The 22,765-nt window shown below is 35.7% G+C and overlaps 1 protein-coding gene across 1 annotated transcript in view; it reads left to right on the forward strand.

The window, feature by feature from the left end:
• LOC145266615 (uncharacterized) overlaps window positions 1-22,765 on the forward strand; it is a 301,088-nt gene that overhangs the window by 122,579 nt on the left and 155,744 nt on the right. The window contains exon 2 of the mRNA XM_080122519.1: window positions 8,791-8,850. The gene's annotated coding sequence lies outside the window, so the exon portion shown is untranslated. The remainder of the gene's footprint in view (window positions 1-8,790; window positions 8,851-22,765) is intronic.

Here is a 22,765-nt window from a genome sequence, read left to right on the forward strand (position 1 = left end):
GAAGGTGCACCATTCCTTGTAAAAGCTATAACGATACCAAACGGATTAATGATACCAAATCCTATTTTGGGCTGCGAATACGAAATGTGATTCTTAATATTTGGTGAATGTTTACTTGTAGGTAAAAGTAACCTCATGCCAGGTTGTCCTGACGAACCTCTGAACGGAAATAACTTAGAAACTCGAAGATAGTGTCTAGTAGGTATTCAAGTTCTCTCTATTCCTCCCTCGTGTCTCATTTTATTTCAGTCGAAATTGCGTGTGTGTGTGTGTGTGCGTGTGTGTGTGTGTGCGTGTGTGTGTGCGTGTGTGTGTGTGTGTGTGTGTGTGCGTGTGTGTGTGTGCGTGTGTGTGTGTGTGTGTGTGTGTGCGTGTGTGTGTGTGCGTGTGTGCGTGCGTGTGTGTGCGTGTGCGTGCGTGTGCGTGTGCGTGTGTGTGTGTGCGTGCGTGTGTGTGTGCGTGTGTGCGTATGTGTGTGTGCGTGTGTGTGTGCGTGTGTGTGTGTGCGTGTGTACGAAAATGATACGCCACATACAATCTAAAATATTAAAAAAGATGTCTAGTAGGCATTCAAGTTCTCTACAATAGGCATTCAAGCTTTCCTGTAGGCATTCAAGCTCTCTCCAATAAGCATGCAACTTCTCTCCTGTAGGTATTCAAGTGTTCTCCAGTAGGCATTCAAGCTCTCTCTCCAATAAGTCATGTAGGCATTAAAGTTCCCTCTATTTAAAGTCTCTCCTGTAGTCATTCAAGTTCTCTCCAGTAGGCATTCAAGTTCTCTGAATGAACCCTCAATTCTATTTAAAAGCTAAAACCGGCGTCTCCAAATGCTATTTTACTCTCTACCTTCTGTTTGATTCTATTTATTTGTTTTGTTTTTCGATTTCCCGGCCGTAACCTCTACTAAATGATTACCCAAATTTGTAAATTGCAAACGTTTTTATTTTTGCATTTAATGTTAGATAATTGTTTGAAGCGAGAGACGGTGAAGATTGCGATCGAAAGAAGTTTATTTGGATATCAGATTTTCTCATGGCCGCCGAAGCGGGGAAAAAAATCAAACGGTTTAATTTGAAATCAAGATGGCGTGATTCTTAGCCCGAGGCACTTTAAACGAATCGAAATATTGTTTCAAAGAAAACAAATATTTGCAGAATTAAAAGAAAATTTTAACGCAGACAATGGGCAACCAAGTAAATGTTAATAGGTAATTAAGAGTGAAGAAAATGGCGGGAACTGGAGAATCCAATCGAATTGCTGTGTGATACTTTCGACGTTGCCCTCCTCTCTCAAGCGTCAAAAAGCAGAGAGGAAATAAGTTTACCAGATGAAAACAAATGTCTATGAAAACGGGTTGGTGAAAAGACAATAACCTGAGTTTCTTTGGACTAGTTGGCCGGCACCAGATCCTGCTGCCACATCCAGTGCTTGTCAGCGGCTACTTGATTGCACTAGCGGATTACCACATCCTTCAGAACATCCGGGCACTCTTTGGTGTTGACTTTCAAGCCGACTTAGATGTGATGAAGCATAATGTAGCCCTTACTTGAAACCACAAAAGACCATAACCGTGGCCGACAACTTTGTTGAACTGTGCACTTAAACGTTGAACTGTCCGGGTTTGTATTTTGAAGGTGCTGGCAATGGTCCTGTTGTCATAATTTGAATCGGTAGAGTACATGAGTTGTACAGTGGTGCACCCTCGGTTGTGCTCGTGTAACATCGCGTCATTTTCAAACATGAAAGAAAGCTCCGATCGTCCTTGGAGTTGGTACACAAGTGGCCAACTAGTAGATGGTCTGCAACAAAAAAAAACGGTTTTTTATCAAACGGAAATGAAATCATGTCGTATTTTCTAATGCAACAATTTCATCGTTCCACTCTGTATATATGTAAACATCGATTTCTAAAGTATATATGTATGTGTGTGTATGTGTGTATATATATAAGATATGCATATACATGCATATATATATACATATATATGTACATATATATACACGCATATATGTTATATACACACAAATATGTATATATATATGTGTGTGTGTGTATACACGTTTCGAATAATAATCGTATCTCTTGTTTCGAATAATTTATGTATCTCTTATTCCGAATAATACATAGATCCTTTATTTCGAATAATATATGTATCCCTTGTTTCGTATAATATATGTATCTCTTATTTCGAATAATACATGGATCCTTTATTTCGTATAATATATGTATCTTTTGTTTCTTATGATATATGTATCCATTGTTTCGAACAATGTATGTATCCCTCGTTTCGTATAATTTATGTATCTCTGGTTTCGTATAATTTATGTATCTCTGGTTTCGTATAATATATGTATCCCTTGTTTCGTATAATATATGTATCCCTTGTTTCGTAAAATATATGTATCCCTTGTTTCGTATAATATATGTATCCCTTGTTTCGAACAATGTATGTATCTCTTGTTTCGTATAATATATGTATCTCTTGTTTCGTATAATATATGTATCCCTTGTTTCGTATAATATATGTATCCCTTGTTTCGTACAATATATGTATCCCTTATTTCGAATAATATATGTATCCCTTGTTTGTATAATATATGTATCCCTTATTTCGAATAATGTATGTATCCCTTGTTTTGTATAATATATGTATCTCTTATTTCATATAATATATGTATCCCTTATTTCGAATAATATATGTATCCCTTGTTTCGTATAATTTATGTATCCCTTTTTTTGTATAATATATGTATCCCTTGTTTTGTATAATATATGTATCCCTTGTTTCGTATAATTTATGTATCCCTTGTTTTGTATAATATATGTATCCCTTGTTTCGAATAATATATGTATCCCTTGTTTTGTATAATATATGTATCCCTTGTTTCGTATTATATATGTATCCCTTGTTTTGTACAATATATGTATCTCTTATTTCATATAATATATGTATCCCTTATTTCGAATAATATATGTATCCCTTGTTTCGTATAATATATGTATCCCTTGTTTTGTATAATATATGTATCCCTTGTTTCGAATAATATATGTATCCCTTGTTTTGTATAATATATGTATCCCTTGTTTCGTATAATTTATGTATCCCTTGTTTTGTATAATATATGTATCCCTTGTTTTGTATAATATATGTATCCCTTGTTTCGAATAATATATGTATCCCTTGTTTTGTATAATATATGTATCCCTTGTTTCGTATAATTTATGTATCCCTTGTTTTGTATAATATATGTATCCCTTGTTTCGAATAATATATGTATCCCTTGTTTTGTATAATATATGTATCTCTTATTTCATATAATATATGTATCCCTTATTTCGAATAATATATGTATCCCTTGTTTCGTATGATTTATGTATCCCTTGTTTTGTATAATATATGTATCCCTTGTTTCGAATAATATATGTATCCCTTGTTTTGTATAATATATGTATCCCTTGTTTCGTATAATTTATGTATCCCTTTTTTTTGTATAATATATGTATCCCTTGTTTCGAATAATATATGTATCCCTTGTTTTGTATAATATATGTATCTCTTATTTCATATAATATATGTATCCCTTATTTCGAATAATATATCGATCCCTTGTTTCGAATAATATATGTATCCCTTGTTTCGTATAATATATGTGTCCCTTGTTTTGTATAATATATGTATCCCTTGTTTCGTATAATTTATGTATCCCTTGTTTTGTATAATATATGTGTCCCTTGTTTCGAATAATATATGTATCCCTTGTTTTGTATAATATATGTATCTCTTATTTCATATAATATATGTATCCCTTATTTCGAATAATATATGTATCCCTTGTTTCGTATGATTTATGTATCCCTTGTTTTGTATAATATATGTATCCCTTGTTTCAAATAATATATGTATCCCTTGTTTTGTATAATATATGTATCCCTTGTTTTGTATAATTTATGTATCCCTTGTTTTGTATAATATATGTATCCCTTGTTTCGAATAATATATGTATCCCTTGTTTTGTATAATATATGTATCTCTTATTTCATATAATATATGTATCCCTTATTTCGAATAATATATGTATCCCTTATTTCGAATAATATATGTATCTCTTGTTTCGTATAATATATGTATCCCTTGTTTCGAATAATATATGTATCCCTTGTTTCGTATAATATATGTATCCCTTGTTTCGTATTATATATGTATCCCTTGTTTCGTATAATATATGTATCCCTTGTTTCGAACAATGTATGTATCCCTTATTTCGTATAATATATGTTTCTCTTATTTCGTATAATATATGTATCCCTTATTTCGTATAATATATGTTTCTCTTGTTTCGTATAATATATGTATGCCTTGTTTCGTATAATATATGTATCCCTTGTTTCTTATGATATATGTATCTCTTGTTTCGAATAATTTATGTATCTCTTGTTTTGTATATGTTTTGTATAATATACGTATCCTTTATTTCGAATAATGTATGTATCCCTAGTTTTGTATAATTTATGTATCCCTTGTTTCGTATAATATATGTATCCTTTATTTCGAATAATATATGTATCTCTAATTTAGTATTATATATGTATCCCTTTTTTACTGTTATATATGTATCTCTTATTTCGAATAATATATGTATCCTTTATTTCGAATAATATATGTATTCTTTATTTCGTATAATATATGTATCCCTTATTTTGAATAATACATGGATCCTTTATTTCGAATAATACATGTATCCATTGTTTCGAATAATTTATGTATCCCTTGTTTCGAATAATGTATGTATCCTTTATTTCGAATAATATATGCATCCCTTGTTCTGAATAATACATGTATCTTTTGTTTCGTATAATATATGTTGTAAATTCTACTTTATTATTCGAATCAAGGGATACAGATGAAAATATTTGTCATTATTGTATACATTTCCAAACGAAAGCACTTTTCCTCAAAGAAAAATAGTTCTCAGAAGTCCATGCATGTAAACCAGCTAAAGTTTTGCTGATTTGCACATAATTTGAAAATTTCAGAAGATAAGAGATGTAATGTTAACACAGATAATATTGAACTTGTCTGTTAGATTGTCTGTGTACTCGTTATCTTTACTCCTATAAATTTAGTTATTTTTGTGTGTGAATTGATATTCATATTAAAACCCCTTCTTTCTACGCATTTAAAAAGAAAATACAACGTTGTTATTATATGTTGTTCGTGGAATTACATTCATCTGCAAATATCTAGCTAATTTTCATATTCTTTTAAACATTAATTTTAATTAATCTTCTAGGTTTTTTTTTTTCGGTTCTCTTGTTGAATAATCATGTTTAGTTAACTGTTTCGTGTAATATATTATTATTATTATTATATTATACGAAACAAGAGATACTTGTGCCCCCACGACGTGAGCACCCACAACAAACCCGACAGGCTGCTAAATCCCACCCCCACACTGTAGAGATCCCTAGATGTAAAAGATCTTTCTACTCCAATAGTTTCTTCCCCAGAACCGCTAGACTTTGGAATTCCATTCCAGGGCCCTGCTTCCCCAACAGTACTGATGTGCAGAAGTTCAAGTGTAACGTGAACCGACATCTTGCTGCCCAAATCCCTACATAGTACCCCAGTAGTTGTCGCCCCTGATAGTAGTCCCCTACTCCAAAGTGGCAATTTGCCTTGTTTGGGGGGGGGAAATGTAATAAAAAATATATATATATATATTCATGCAGATATCCTTCATGATATATACTTGCGTATTATTTTTGTAAAAAGGTTATAGTAAACACAAAACTCTTTCTATATATATTTATGTATGCGTATACATATTTGTTTAAAAAGATTTGCCTACCAAACTCCTTAGTCAGTTTTTGGTCTGCAGACATGAAACTTAATATGTAGGGTATTCGAACCCATGCGAAACTTAATATTGGGGTTTTAGCCGGGGGAAATCGGAGCAAAAGTGTGAAAATTAAAAATAATGCAATTAACATCAAAGGAAAAGGTAAGTCGCAAGGTAAACGTTTTGGTTTCGATTCTTAGTGGTGGCGCACGAGTAATTTTTTTTTTTTTAACTTTTTAAATCATTACCATATATCAGGTTTTCCTTCGTTCCAACCTTGAAAACTATTCAGTCTCCATCGATTTGTCTGAGGTCTTTGCTCTTCCAGTTTCTTGATAATGACGGCAATACCACGAACCTTCAACATGTCATTCGCTAATTCATTGATTTCTTAATTAACAGCTTCACTAATTAAATCAATAATTAAACGATACTAAATGTGTCTTATTCAGTTGCGACTTTAAACATGTTTTTCAATTGATAAACCTAAAGCTGGGTTTTTAATTATAAATTGTTCTAGAAGTAATTAACACACACACACACACGCACACACATAAAACTAAACATTCAATGTAGCTGCAAATCCTGGGAACATCAACCTGAAAGAACAGTTGGAAATGACTTATATACCGTACATTTTTTAAATTTTTTTTATAGGTATCACCACTTATCAAGGCCCAAAGACCACTCAAGGATAAGGGTTAAGAGTATATAGTAGTCAATTGAACAATATAGTGATTGTTAGTAATGGAAATTCGGTAAATTTCTTAACTTAAGTGGATCTGCTTTTAAAGAACTTATTTACATTGGACTTGAAGACAATCAGATTGTAGTCAGCTGGAAAGCAGGAAAACGGAAGACAGTTCCACAGGCGTGCAGTTCATAGAAAGAAACTTTGTTCATGGAATCTACGTTTAGGTTTAGGCACAAAGTGGGGGAAATTATTGATAGTGGTTTCAGCTAAACGAGTGGTTCTTGTGTAAGTTTGGCGGGGGGGACCATAGATTGAAGCTCAGTCGAGCACTTGTCATGAAAATAACGATGAAGCAGAGACAAACTCGCAACATCTACACTTTATTATTACCCTTTAACCATATCGTTACATTTCAATCACTCGGACCCAAACGTTGTTTGGTACCGTCGCACAGGAACAAAATAAAAATTTCACTCAACTTTTTTTAAGTGCAAATGAAATGCATTTATTCGTATTGTTTTTTGTTTTTGTTTTTTTTTTCAAAAATAACGCCTTTCATTATATTTCAAAAGTCTTTTCGCACGCACATGTGCTTTTTTTTTTAAGCCTCTCTCCCCGCCACCTCATGCTAGGTCTAGCAAACGCTTTCTCGCCTTCGTATAAACAAGTCTATATTTCCCGCAACGTAATTTGCTCTCCTTTCTCAAACACGTGCTGCTCTTTTTATCTACCTTTTTTGACATGCAAGCCCGAGCACACTTAGTAATTTGCATATCGCTAAACCGGTTGCTGCTGCTGCTAATATTTTCGATACTCAGCTACCATACGGCTGCTGCTGATTTTCTCATACGCGCGCCATATATATATATATATATATATATATATATATATATATATATATATATATATAAAATTCGAAACTCCGCGGATTAAGGACCATCCACTTATTAAGTGTTCCTTTTCAGATTAAATATGTTTTTAACTCATTTCAAAGTGTTTTTAACATGTTTTATTCACTTTTTTGCTGTTATATATATATATATATATATAACATAGCGCGTATGGCGGCGCACGTATGGCGTGTGTGTGGTGCACGTATGAGAAAATCACTGATAATCTGTAAAATAGCAAAACAGTACTGTATGTGGATGGCTATAATGTTCCCTCCCTTGGCTTGAGCATACCATTAGTGTATAAAGCGATCCTCTTTGTGTAAACCAATTGAGCTGCGATATTTGGACAATGTCAAAACATTGTTAATTCACTGCCCGCATAACAAGAGTCGAATAGCGAAACGGTAAAAGCTCCAACTGTCATTTGGGCGGTCGAGTTTCGATCGTGGCTTAGGTAGTTGCTTATCTTTTTTCTTTTTTTTTTTTTACACAGTGATCACCACTTATCAAGGCCCGGAAGCCACTCAGGGATAAGGGTTATTGCAAGTACATTACGTTAGTATGGAAATTTGATGAAGTGTTTACATAAGGGGGCGGTTCATTAGGAATTTGTTAACATTGGACTTGAAGACATCCAAGTTGTAGTCCGGTGGGAAGCAGGCAGACGGAACAGAGTTCCACGGGCGTGCAGTTCTAAGAAAGAAGCTTTGTTTATGGAATCCGCGTTTTGATTTAGGCACAGATATAGAGTGGGGGAAATTTTTCACAGTGGATTCAGCTAGACGGGTGTTTTTCGTGAAAGATTGGCGAGGGGGGGCCAGAGATTGGAGTTCAGACGAGCACCTGCCATGGGAATAACGATAAAACAAGGATAGGCTCGCAACGTCTCTTCTGTGGGAGAGAGGTTGCAGGGTAGAGAAAAGGGCACTCTGATGAGCTTTGAAACATATATATATATATATATATATATATATATATATATATATATATATATATATATATAATTTTTTCCACAGTTAAACAATTTCGCAACTCACAGGAGCTATGACAGCCAACAAACCGGAAGTCCAAGTATCGAGTTTCACCCTCATTTTGGCTCATCAGTTAGACATATCCGAACTCAGGATTCGAAACCCGAGCCTCTTGCGTGCGAGGCGAGTACTTTGTCACATGAGTTTTTGTGAGTTGCGACGTTTTTTGTGTTGGGAAAAAATTATATAATATCTCACATTATATTGTGTGTGTGTGTGTGTGTGTGTGTGTGTGTGTGTGTGTGTGTGTGTGTGTGTGTGTGTAACTTTTGACGTCACCGATATCATTATTTATGTACTCATTGTTTTGTTTTTGTTTTTTGTTTTTTCAGGCTCACATAATTTTAATCAATTTTGGAATTTGTTCTCAAATGAACTCTCCAGTTAAAAAGGTAAGAATGTAATTTCCGGTCATTTTTAGATTAAATTTGTGTATTACATTTTTCTTTTTTTTTTTCGCAAATGTAAAAATGATTTCAGTTATACTGATAATTAAAAACCAATAAATATTTATTATGTTAAACAAATTAAAACAAAAAAAACAGGATCGTTTTTTGGAATCGGAAAATAGGCACAAACTTTTCCGATTTCGATAAAAGTTCCAATTATTCAATTACCGATTTTAATTAATCGTCCCACCGATATAAAAAAAATTTTCAATATATTTTATTTGAGTATCCTGTCGAACAATAAATTTATGTAAAATTTATTGTTACAGTCTTAATTTTTATTTGTCCCGCTCTCTCTCTCTCTCTCTCTCTCTCTCTCTCTATATATATATATATATATATATATATATATATATATATATATATATATATATATATATATATATATATACTTGTTTATTGTTATATAAACATGCTCACATCCCGCTGCTACAAATAGCCACTTGTTTCAATCAAACAACAGATATCATCAGGCATCGACTTGACTATTCAAAAGTTCAATGAATAATGGATTTTTATTTTAGGTAGGAACTCTTTAGAAGTTGGAGTTAAAAAACTTAAAACACAGGACTTTAATTAAATAAAAAAGTAAAAAGGGAGAGGCAATTTAAATAAAGTTAAAAAATTACAACACCGTTTGGGGATCGTTCACAAGGAACAGTTCAGAAGAGAACACCGGTTTGGCTTCGTAGTTCTTTCATGTGAAGTTATTTAAAATCACTAAACGAAGCTGCAGTGCTCTGTGGCGTAGTGGTTAGCGTGCTGGACAATTCACATTATATGTTCACGTTCGCGCCGACCTACCGTAGTCGTTTTTTTTTCCTAAACAACTGGAATGGACTTTTCTTGGTGGCCGAACTGTTAATGTTGCAGATTTTTTTTTTTTTTTTTCACACTTTATTTTCCTACTTTTACTCATGACTCCGGGTTTGATCCTTCCTACTTACCTACCATAACATTTTTTAAAACTCCCCCCCCGTCCCGGAAACAAACACTCGGGCAACGCCGGGTACCCCCGCTAGTTTAGATATATAATAAGCTCGATAGTTAAATGTCCTAGAGCTAATTCAATATTAAGTAATGTGATTGATAATTTAAAATTTAAAAATCAAATTTTAATTAAATTAAAAATCAGTTTCATAAGAGCGTTCCCCCCCTTTTAAAATTCATCATTCAATAAGATAAAAAGCTATAGCAAACATCTAAATGAGCATTTTAACCATAGTTCCTGATTTCAAAAAGCGAAAATTAAAAGGTAAATATTTCTATATATTTTTAAAGCAAATTTATTATGTAAATTCAAAAATATATATTTTTCTCTACTTATTTCTATCTCTAACCCATATTAATTTTCTTATAAATTTTAAATCCAGACCTTTTATTTCAATTTTTCAGATTCATCTGCCTTACTTTTAATGCTAGGTTTATTTATGGTGTTTTTTAAATTCAATAAAAACTCTCCAAAATTTGCTGATGAGGAGACCTTGCTTACCAAAAAACTATATATAATTATTGTACATAAGTTTATGTATACCACAATAAAAAGCATTGTTTTCCGAAACGACCGTACAGATAATTGATTTTGTTTTTGTTCCTTCTTATGAAACGGATTTTTAATTTAATTAAAATTTGATTTTTAAATTTTAAATTATCAATCACATTACTTAATATATATATATATAGATATATATATATACTCTGATTTTTTAACCGCTGTTTCTTCACAAGTAACGAAAACTCATTATGTTCGTCAAAAAATTTCTTTATTAATTATAGGAGAAAACAGTTGTTTCGGCCCGTGCTATTATGTAGAAAGTTACTATATATGTGCTTCTATTTTTCTTTAGTGCGAGCAATCGTCTGTGCTCAGATGTACGCAAAAACAAAAATTTCACCTCCAACTGGTAATAGCTCCGCAGCAATCAGTCATTTAGTAGTAGATTATCATATGCCGTGCACAAGCAATTTTATCAAGTTCCATCTATTTTGAGGATTTTTGTGTTGTTAAAAATTTATATTCGAAAAGAAAATCCGTTCGGAATATATATAACAGATCTAATAATTCTCCATAAAAAGTACCATGCTTTTTAATGTAGAAATATTGAATTTGTTAATCGCACACAAAATCTTAACATTAATAAATGTCTCCATTTCACACCAAGAGAGATCGGTTATCACCAGCATTCGTCGTCATAATTCGATAATAAAAAAAAAAAGATTTTAAAGTTGATTTTTCTTCTCGCTCTGACATTGATATTAAAAACCAAGTTTTTCCATTAAAACGAACGTCTTGATATGCTCAGTCGTTGATATGTGAGCGACTTCATGAAGGTTACCTTATTTGCCTATTTCTTTGAAAAACAAGTGTTTAATTATTCATTTTTGGTTTCATTTCACTATTACGATGAATTCTATTTATGCATAGTTTCAACATTCAGCATAATTATGTAGAATTTAAGATGAAAACGTTCTGAGAGAAAGAGAAGGAGAGAGAAACAGAGAGAGATAAAAACGTGTGTGTATTAGAACATTTTCATCTTAAATTCCACGCGAGTATGCACAATGTAGAAACTGTTCATAAACAGAATTCAGCGAATTAATGAAATGAAACTAATACTATAATAATAAAAATATAATTATAATAATAATTAAACGCTCATTTTTCAAAGAAATAGGCAAATGTTAATCTTCATGAAGTCGCTCACATATCCATGACTGAGTATATCAAGAAGTTCGTTTTAATCAAATTTAAATGTAAAAATTTGGTTTTTAATATCAATGTCAGAAAGAGAGAAAAAAATCAACTTTAAAATGATTATTATATTGTTCCCAATAAATATATTAATGATTTCAAAAGTTAATAAAAAAAAATGACTTCAGTGCTATCAGCTGGAATCGAAACTAAAACATTTAATAATCAAGCCATACTTCTTATTTAGCGCTTCAAGCTTCCGACGTTAGCCTTAGCCATCGACAGATGGATAAAACAGGGCCCAAAATTAAGCGACTTCAAGCGAAAAAATGTATATGTACGCATGCCTAGATTACAGTAAATTTACTTCTGCCCAGAAGTCAATTATTTATTTCCAATTTGACAGGGAGCTATTTTTACAGACAGAAATAAACAACAACAAAAAAAATCGAAAGGGTTTCCGAGGTCTAAATACCATTTTTTTTTAATGGAAGTCACCATTTATCAAGGCCCGGGAGCCACTCAGGGATAAGGGTAATTGCATGTACAGTAATCAATGGGATAATATCGTAGTAATCATTAGTATTGGAGATCTGATAAAGTGGCTTACGTAAGTTGATCAGGAATTTGTTTATGTTGGACTTGAAGATATCCAAGTTGTAGTCAGGTGGGAAACGGGCAAACGGAACAGAGTTCCACAGGCGTGCACTTCTAAGAAAGAAGCTTTGTTTATGGAATCTACGTTTTGATTTGGGCACAGATAAAGAGTAGGGAAAATTACTGACAGTGGTTTCAGCTAAACGAGTGTTTTTCGTGAAAGATTGGCGGGTAGGGACCAAAGATTGGAGCTGAGACGAACACTTGCCATGGAAATAAAGATAAAACAACGACAGACTTGCAACGTCCCTTCTGTGGGAGAGAGGTTGCAGGGAAGGGGCATCCCCCACAAGCCTACGAAGTCTATTTTGTACTCTGTCAAGGCAGGATAGGCTGTTTTTAGCAGCTCCTGCCCAGATATGGCAGCAGTACTCCATCCTTGGGCGTACTTGGCTTTTATATGGATAGAGAATTGCATCAGCAGTGAGATATCTTCTGGAGCGGTAGAAGTATCCTACCATTTTTCCAGCGACTTTGGCAACAGATTCGCTGTACGTGATCCATTTCAGATCAGGAGTGAAGGTCAATCCTAGAAGCTTGTCAAAACATGGAATCTCCCCATTTATAGACTAAATATTCAGAAGCAAGTTTGGTAGAGATAAGGTAACTTTATATATATATATATATATATATATATATATATATATATATATATATATATATATAGAGAGAGAGAGAGAGAGAGAGAGAGAGAGAGAGAGAAGGAGAAACAGAGAGAGATATAAAAAACGTGTGTATTAGAATATTTTCATGTTAACTTCTATGCAAAACAACCATCGTGAATATTATTTGAAAATCCAAAGAAGTTGTGGTATAAATTCTTTTACTAAAATCGCCAGGTTTGGCATTAAATAAGCAGAAAAGGATTGAAACGCCGTAAAACAAAATAGCTAAACCAAACACCACGAATAAATAATTGAAGATACATGGTGGAACGATAAAATTGTCGCCATAGAAAAGCCGACATGATTCCATTTCCGTTTCATAAAAACCGTTTTTTTTGTTTTATTTTGTTTTTTGTTTTTTTGTAGCCCATTTACTAGTTAGCCAGTCGTGTACAAATCCCAAAAGCGATAGGAGCCTTCTATCATGTCTGAAAGCGAAATAATGTTCAACGAGAGAGATCAGAGATGCGTCGCTGTAGAACTCATGCTCTCTACCGATCCAAGTTATGACAACAGCCTCAAAATTCAAATCCGGACGGTTCAATGCTTGAGTGCACAGCTCAACGAAGTTTCCGGCCACGGTTATGGTCTTTGGTATGGTTTCAAGTGGGGGCTACATCATGCATCCTCGCATTTTCGAAGTCGGAAAATCAACACCAAAGTGTACCTAAATGTGTTGAAGGGTGTGATGACCGCCTGGTGCAATCAGATGGGCCTGGCAGTTCATGGGTGTGATAGCAGCGCTCGGTGCCGGCTTACAAGTCCTAAGTGACCCAGGTTTGGCTTCAAAACTTTGTACCCATCTTTCACTGGCCCGCCTCCTGCCTCGACCTGAACCCGCTGAACTATTGCGTTTAGTCATACGTCGAGAACATCACCAACATGACCTCCCACAACACCAAAACCAGCGTGATCACCATCATCTGCCGAGTATTCGCCGAGCTCCCGCCAGCGCTTGTGGAAAAGGCATGCTGCCAGTTCTGAACCCGTATCGAGGCGGTGATTGAGGCTGAAGGCGGCTACATCGAATAGATGTTAGCTCTACTACATAATCAAGTTACCTGAATTGATTTTTTTTCCATAAAAGTTTTAAAATGAAGCTGTAGTATTGTTTTCTTTAGGGCGACAAATTTATTGTTTTTTCTGTATATATTTATGTAAATAATTTCTGGTTAAGGTTGGTTGTTTTTTGTTTTACAGCATATCAACCATTTTCAGGTTATTTAATGCCAAATCCAGTTACTTTGGAGAAAATTTTTTAATCGAATATATTTGTTGTTTTCTTTTTTTTGTTTTTGTTTCTTTTTTTTTTTTCTCCAGTCGGTTTCTATTTAACCAATAGTTGGGACCCTAACAGGTACTACCACTCCGCCACTCCGGGTCAGAGTGGACCTGGGAGAAATGGCAATTAAAGGGTGGCTCCACATTCCCCAAAGCCCACAAGCTTGGGCCAATACCATCGGATATAGTTTAAGGTCATATCCAGGACCTCTGGTTATGAAAGAGAGTGAAAGAAGGTGGAGGGGCTGGTAGATGGGAGAGAGAGAGAGAGAGTTAATGAGACAAACAGAGAAATACGGGTGAAAAAGAAAGAGGAGAGAGAAAGCGAGAAAGAGAGAGAGAGAGAGAGAGAAAGAGAGAGAGAAAAAGATAGCGATGGCTGAGTAAGGGAAAATGAAAGGGGAGATAGTAGAGATAGATTATGGGGGAAGGAAAAGGAGAAGGAAAGAGAAAGAGTAAAAAGGGGCATGAGTGAGAGGAAGAGGGAGAGAAAACGTGGGTGGTAGAAGAGGAAAATGAATTGGTTGTTTGCTGTTGTTTTACGGCATATCAACCCTTTGGTGCCGAATGCGGTAATTTTGAAAAAAAAAAAAAGGTTTTATTTTTCAAGTTTTTATATACAGGGCGGAACGATAAATTTGTCTCATTAACCCCCCTCTCTCTCTCTCTCTCTCTCTCTCTCTCTCTCTCTCTCTCTCTCTCTCTCTCTCTCTCTCTCTTTCACACACACACACACACACACACACATACACACATCTAACATTTCCCCTTCGCCTTCTCTCATTCTCTTTCTTTCTTTCCCACTTTATCCAACCCCCTTTCTCCACATCCTCTTCCCAGCTTTTCAACAAATTGTCGATCCAGAAATAACCGTGTTAAACAAAGCGAATGTCTCCGCTCCCCTTTTCAACTGATCTCCCAAACAATCGACACCCGTAGCCCTAACCCCAAACGTACAGACAATAAGTCGTCTATATAACGAACTCAACGCGTAGAATACTCGAAAAAAAAAAAACTGACGACGAGCTGCGGAAAGAATCGAAAAGTCGTCAGTAATTTTCGTTTCGTCTCTCAAAAGTCGACGCGTGCGGGCAGAATGTATCTGATTATTTACGGTTGGTTCTTTTGCATACCAAACATAACCGACAGCTAAAAGAAGAACAAAAAAATTTGTTTCGCTTCAACAATTTTTGGTAAATTCTATAAAGATTATTTATTAACGCTAAATGTAGACACGATACGGAGCCATGGAATAATATATATGAAATGCGGTAGATTTGATCCTTTATTTCATATTGCCTTCTCCTGCTCCTTCCCCCCCCCTATCTCTCTCTCCATCTCTCTCTCTCTCCCTCTCTCCCTCCCTCTCTCCCTCTCCCTCTCTCTCTCCCTCTCTCCCTCTCTCCCTCTCTCTCTTTCTCCCTCTCTCTCTCTTTCTCCCTCTCTCCCTCTCTCTCTCTCTTTCTCCCACTCTCCCTCTGTCTCCATCTCTCTCTCCCTCTCTCTCCCTCTCTCTCTCCCTCGGTCTCTCCCTCTCTCTCTCCCTCTCTCTCTCTCCTTCTCTCTCTCCTTCTCTCTCTCCCTCTCTCTCCCTCTCTCTCTCTCTCTCTCGTTTACGTAATATAGATATGAACGTATTTTAAACATAACTTTTTTACCAACACCCTATACGCATATAGCTGAATTGAGGTTTACATAATTATATATATATATACATATATATATATATATATATATATATATATATATATATATAGTGGTGGGTGGGTGCGTGTAACTTACTATATATATATATATATATATATATATATATATATATATATATATATATATATATATATACTAGCAAAGATACCCGTGCTTCGCACGGAGCTTTGTTGCGCACTCGGGTACCAAAATCTGTGGGCACCTTTCCAGTAAGTTGATGTTGTAAGAGCAACGATTGCATAAGGTGATTAACATTTTAACTACCTCTTGTAGTGACTGAAATATTCAATCAGGAACTTTACAAAACATTTTCATCAAAAAGGAAGGTTACTTGATGTTACATAGTAAATTTTTCATTGAAGTAATTTTCAACTCTTGCTTAAATTTTATCTTGCACATTCAATACTAAAAACTTACCACAATCAGATCATGTCAGTTTTTCCTCATATCCATTTCTCGAACTTTTCACTGAAGAGCCTCAGGGTAAACTACATTTCTGCTGCTTCGATTTGGAGCCAGAATGTAGAGTTTTTCTGAACTTCCTGTCCGGCTGATGGAGACGTAGAACATACGGTGACTGAAGCAGTCTGATGTCAAGTCTACGCCAATGGTGTTAAATGTCTGACCTTGACTTTTGTTTATGCTCATTGCAAAACACACCTTCAAAGGAAATTGGAGTCTCCGGAATTTAAATGGAAGTTTTGAGTCCGATGGATCTAAGGGGATCCTTGGCAGTAGAACGGTTTCGCCTTTGTAGGGACCACAGGAAATGGTGGCCTCAAGTACATTGGTGTGCAATCTGCTGATAACACATCTGGTTCCGTTTGTTGATCGAAGAATCATGATTGGCGATCCAATTTTGAGATTTAAAATGTGTGGAGGCATTCCAGATATCTCCAAAGAGTTTAAAAACTCCACAGGGTAGTGAACAGCTTCATATTCATTAGTAGCCGAATCAACTGACTTGTATTGCTTTGTGTCTCCTGGAAATTCATCCATTATTGAATTGTTCAAATGATTCACATTGCTGTTTAATGGCGAAATAATAGCCCTCTCAGCAAGCCAATCCGGTGATTTTCCATTGTTTTGCAGGTCTGGGTACACTTTGTCTTTCAGTTGCTTCTGATTACCGACACATTTACCAAGCGCAGTTGGAATCTTAATTGTGTCAGGTGAAGAAGTGATAGGAAACTGACCATTACCGATTTGGAGAAGCAATTTTGAGAAGTCTGCTGCAGCTGTGTTATCAGAGATATAGGCTCTCATATTAGTAGTCAGTCTCTTCACTATAACGTGCCTCCAGAGATAGGATTGTTTCAAACTTGCATTGACAATGTTAGCCCTTGTGCCATTTTTAACCACTGGGAGGATTTGACAGAAATCACCGCAAAATAAGGTTGGAATGCCACCCATGGGATTCTTGTTTCCTGTGATGTCTTGCAGTGTTCGGTCAATTGATTCATAAGCACTCTTGTGCGTCATTGGGGCTTCGTCTACAATGATTGCAGAGGTGTCTCTAATTACATTTGCCAAGGCTGAGTTACCAGTAATTTTGCAAACTGGCTGATCCATTCGATGAGTATCCAAGGGTACTTTAAAAGTGCTGTGAAGAGTGCGGCCACCTTGTAGTAGAGTAGCAGCAATGCCACTGAATGCTGTTGCAAGCACAATCTTTCTCATGGATCTAATCTTTGCAAGGATCAAATTGATTACAAAAGTCTTGCCCGTACCACCTAGAGCATCAAGAAACATCATGTTTTTGTTCATTTCACCTTGTGCTTCCAACATTGCCATGAATGAATTGTAAACTTCTCTTTGAGAATCGGTCAGTTTTTCTTGCATAATTTCTGCTTGTAGGGAAAGTTCTTCAAGATTATAAGTAACTTCACGTTGATACTCTCTCGCGAGTCTTTCATCTCTCCCTTGCATTGGTGCAGGTAATCCATAGCTTGCCAATGGTTGACCGCACATAAGGAGAACTTTTTCTTCAATTAGACAAAGAGTTTTATTGTAGATGTCCTCATTAAAATCTGCTTCTGGATTGTTAACTTCTTGCCTGTATCTGTGAAGAATGTCTTCAGATATTACATCACGAAAAGCCATCCAGATCTCAAGAGGATTTCTTGGCTCACAGGCTGTTAAAATTATCACAAATAGGCTTCGCAAATTTGAAGGTGATTGAGTGGCACTTGCCTCTCCTACTGCTTGATTAAAGTGATGGTCATTTTCTAGAAGGCCTCGAGCAAGGCACGCTGCTCTGTATGTTTCAAACACCTGACTATTGTATGCTCGCAAATTTTGAAATGAAGTTGGACCAGCAACCTCATTGAGCAACAGGCGTAAGAAATAACACTCCCCTGCTTTTGGACTAATCGTGTAGATTCTCCCAATGCATGGTGCCTTCCATACATCATCATTTTCAGTACCTTCAACTTGTACCCCACGCATTCTTCTCATCCATTTCTTTGTCGATTTGTTCCAAGTGTAAAACTCAGGGACTTCTACGTATTTGAGACCCCTTGCAAAGTCATCCTCATGGCAGAGTTGAAAAAATGCTGTCAAAGTTGTGGCAGGCGGTGGACCTTGGGCTCGTTCCAGAGCAGTATCAGCTGAGAACATGACACGCTGCCCATTTTCAAGATGAACAGAAAGTTGTACAATTGGGGGGAAATGTTCATGGATGGGATGTTCCAATATCCTCCAGGCCGCCTCTGAACTGCCGACATACCTTGCATTCTGGAACTGCTGGATCTCATCCACAATGTGACTTTGTACTTGGCCTTGTTGATTAGCTGCTCCATCAGTTCTTTGTAGTTCAAACACTGCTTGATCACATCCTTTATTCACGTATTTGAGGACATATTTGATGCTTTGGATCGAGCTGCAAATTTCTACGTTAATGTGAGCGTTGAACTGCTGAAGGAGGACCTTGTTGTACGGAACAATCCACTGGTTTGTTATTTCTTGATTAACATACCGACCATTTCTCTTCATCCTTATTGTATCAGTCTGGCCTCCATCTTCTGGTTTTCTTCGCCTGTACTTGGGGTAAGAGTCTTGGCCTTGCTCGGTACACTGAAGAAATTCTTTTGGGTATTTTTTGGAACATTTGTTGTCAATCATACATGGACAATTTGGATTAAATGGTCCACAAGGTCCATGCACCATATGTGCCATCACTTTAGCATGAAGATCAGGATCTTCCTCTTTGTCAGGGATCTCTGCAGATATGCAGAGATCCATTTTTTCTGGTAGAAGTTTGTCCTCTGGGGCCTGCCAGGTGAGGATGTGTGCATGCGGCAGTCCTCTTTTTTGATATTCAATACTGTACAGGAAAGCCCTCAGCCTGCCAAATCCTCCCTTTTTAATAAATTCAAGTAACTTTTTTAGCTTCTGCCTGAAAACCCTGGCAACAATATCTGGACGATCCTGAGGGTCTTGCCCTTGAAGACAATTTTCTGTAATTTCTGTCCACTTTGGATTTGTTGTGAACGTGATGAAGAGGTCGGCTCGGCCCATTCGCCGAACATATGCCATGGCATCACTTTGACGCTCAAACATGTATCGAGGGCCTCCTGCATAAGTTGCCGGAAGTACAACTCGTTGACCAAACTGTTCTGGATTCCCATCCTCCCTAAGAATTGAATCTCTCAAGTTGCTATAATTGTCAGCTCTCAGGGTCTGTTGCTCACGCCTCAGGAACTGTAAACGTTCTGTTTCAATCTTGCAGTACACATCCACCAGCCATTGTTGAAATAGCCTTCGGTACCAGAGAAAATAGTTTCCAGGCCGAGTCATTAAATGGTACGAATAAAATTGCTGTTGGGTAACTTTTCGCCCATTGGATGCCTTCATGTAGATGTTGTAAGATGGAGAACCATAGGGGTACATTAACGGGTACATTAAAGTATCGTAGAGGGGATGTAGTTCGAAGATCCATTTTAATGTATCATTTCTAAAACGCAAGACAATATCCCGGTTAGCTGTTGGTTCATTCTCCATTAATATTCCAATCTCATACGTTGTTGTTGGAGCATTGAATCGCCGTGGATGCTCTTCTTGCGACCTTCGGTCTTCCCTTATGACAACTTTATGTTCTACCAAGTGTTCTTCTTCAATCCTCTCCTTTGTTGTTTTCAGCTGACAAATAAAGCTGTTGTTCTCATGTAAAAATTCAGTCAGACTTTGGAGAATGTCTCTATTGAGTCTACTGTCACGTCCCCGATTATGTAGTTCCTCTTCCAGACTATCCAAGAAGTAGACTTGAATAAACTTTGCTGTTTCATCTTCAGGTGGTAAAAGACTCCCAATCTGGTGGCAAACCTGGCCTCGAATTCTAAAAGAAGGATTCCACCCATGTACTGCCGCAATTTTGTGACCAAATGATGTCATTGCAAAACAATTGTTATAACAGCGTAGATTTTGCAGAAAATCTTTAGAGATGGGACTATTGCCGGAGAGCAAATCTTGAAGCAACTGAGGCAGTGGTGGAAAGCTATCAAGCACAACTTTGCCAGAAGAACAACAACAACCAGGGGTTTCTCCTTTAAATTTTACAGCTGAGCAATGTTGACATACTTTGTCCTTTTTTCCTATATCAGCTGTAGTGAGAGAGTCATTTTTGTTGTAGAGCAATCCTTTTCTATTGCAGTGTTCTATTTCATGGTGTCTCAAAGCAGTCATTCGTTGTCTAGCTGCCTCGTTTTCTGTCAATTGCTGGGGCAAAGTCATACTCTCTCTCCATGCAGCCTCTCGTTGTTGCCCTTGGTATAGGCGAAAGCTTCGTTGGGTTTCCGATTCATTCTGATGTCGTTGAGCCACTCTCAACTGACCTTGTGTACGTCTACTTACCTCATATAATTCATTCGATCGTAATATTGCTTCTCTTTCAAGTGCATATCTTTGCCTTTCTTGAATTTCATCTTGTGATGAATTTAACCGCCTTACAGCATGTCTAGTTCTGTCAGCTTCACGTTGGGTTTCTCTTTCCAAATCTGACAGTCTTGCTCTCCTTTCTCTTTGACGTATCCTGTTAAGTTCTAGACGTCTTTCTCTATCTGAATTGTTTTCATTGGAGCGAATTGCAGCAACTCTTAGTCTATTAGCTTCCAATCTTTCCATTCTTTCTTCCTCACTTTCGTTTCTACTTCGTTTGGGTGGCATAATTTCGGTTTTAAACGGAATTGTTTAACGATATTAATGATTGTAAATTAATTAAGCGTAAAGGAAATGTATACTAACTGAAATGGACGAACTATAAATAATATTTCTGAATAGTACAATTATAAACAATTATATTGTACCTATTTACTATGCCTCCCCACGGGACAGAGTTAAACACCAGGGTCGTTTTTTAACGTGGAGAAAAGGTACAAAAATAAAAATTGTCTCAGTCGTGAAGGATTTCTCCTCCACCGAAAGAGAACAAGAAAATGAAGTGCAGCATCTGAAGAACAGATGGTATTTATTTGCTCCCCCACTGAGCAAATTAGGCACAAGGCCGTTTTTAATGTGAGGTAAAAACCAGCTCCCCTTAAAGTAGGCAAAAAGGGGGCACTCTGGTTACCAAAAATAATAATTGTCCCAGTATAGAGGGTCTCCCCTCCATTGACCGGCACAAACCATCCCAAGTGCAGCATCTGAAGAACAGATACTACACTTTGATCTTGACCAAAAGGAATGAATAAAAGCGACCTACGTGTGACTCATTACTTCCGGGTGTAAACGTCACAGTCTAAAAGTAATAATTAAAAAAAAAAGTAAATGTAAAATAAATGTAATACCAACTTAGGTTAACTAAGTAAACAGTACAATTAAAACAGTTCTATTAAAACAAATAATTACTAAGATCTAGGTAATTGTTAGTCTCATTGTTATGGTTTTAAAGAAAAAAATGTGTAAAAAAAGTTCTGCTTTTGTGAGTACGTGTATTTCTTTTAAATTACATAACCTTTTTATTTTATTAATTATATCTCTTTTAAATTTATATATTTTGTTAGTAAACTGGAAGAAATTCAGTTGAATAAAACCTTGTTCGTGTTCTTTACGTTAAACTCATATTTTTATAAAAGGTTCATCCGGTTTAAAGAAAGCGCTAAGTTTAAATAAGACTTGAAATAACTAATTCAATATATAAATAGAAAAATGAAATAAATATAAGCTTTAAGTCTTAAGATAGTAATAATCAAAATGTAATAAATTATTTGTAGTTCAAATCTATGATAAGACAGGCTTTCGAAATAGGCTCGACCAGAAAGATTAAATTGGAACGAAATTATAATCTCCGTGCCATTTTCAAAACAACCCCACAAAAGTAACGATATCCTGCAGTTGGTTAAAATGACAACGTTGGTTGTAAGAAAAATGTAAAAGAAAATGCGCTTATCTGTTTATTTTGACCTGTTTTATTTAATTAAAAAAAAATTGGCTATAACTGGAAGAGAGCGTTATGTTTTGGGGGTTGTTTAAAAAATAGAATGGAAATAAAGTTAGTTCCGTTTTAATTGTCTTTAATTGCGGCAAGAAGCGCTAACAAAATCGAAAAATCACTGTTTACATTCGAAATGTTAACTTTTATAGGTTTACAGGTTTGCTGACAAGGCTGGGGGTGTTTAATACAATTATTTTACTAAATTGATTTTTTTCATTTAAAAATAAAATTATTTCTTTTTTAATAAAGTTTTAGGTAAATTTATACAAATACCGTGACAGCGAATTAGTAGAAAAAAATGTACCCTAACCCTAACCCTAACCCAGTTTTCAGATTCGTGTTCAGCACACCGAAACGTAACAGAATACTACGTAAAAGATTTTACTAATTCGCTGTCACGGTGTTTGTATAATAATACCAAGTATT

The sequence above is a fragment of the Euprymna scolopes genome, chromosome 41 (genome assembly GCF_053919585.1).
Source record: "Euprymna scolopes isolate OS-2025 chromosome 41, ASM5391958v1, whole genome shotgun sequence".
Taxonomy (NCBI): domain Eukaryota; kingdom Metazoa; phylum Mollusca; class Cephalopoda; order Sepiida; family Sepiolidae; genus Euprymna; species Euprymna scolopes.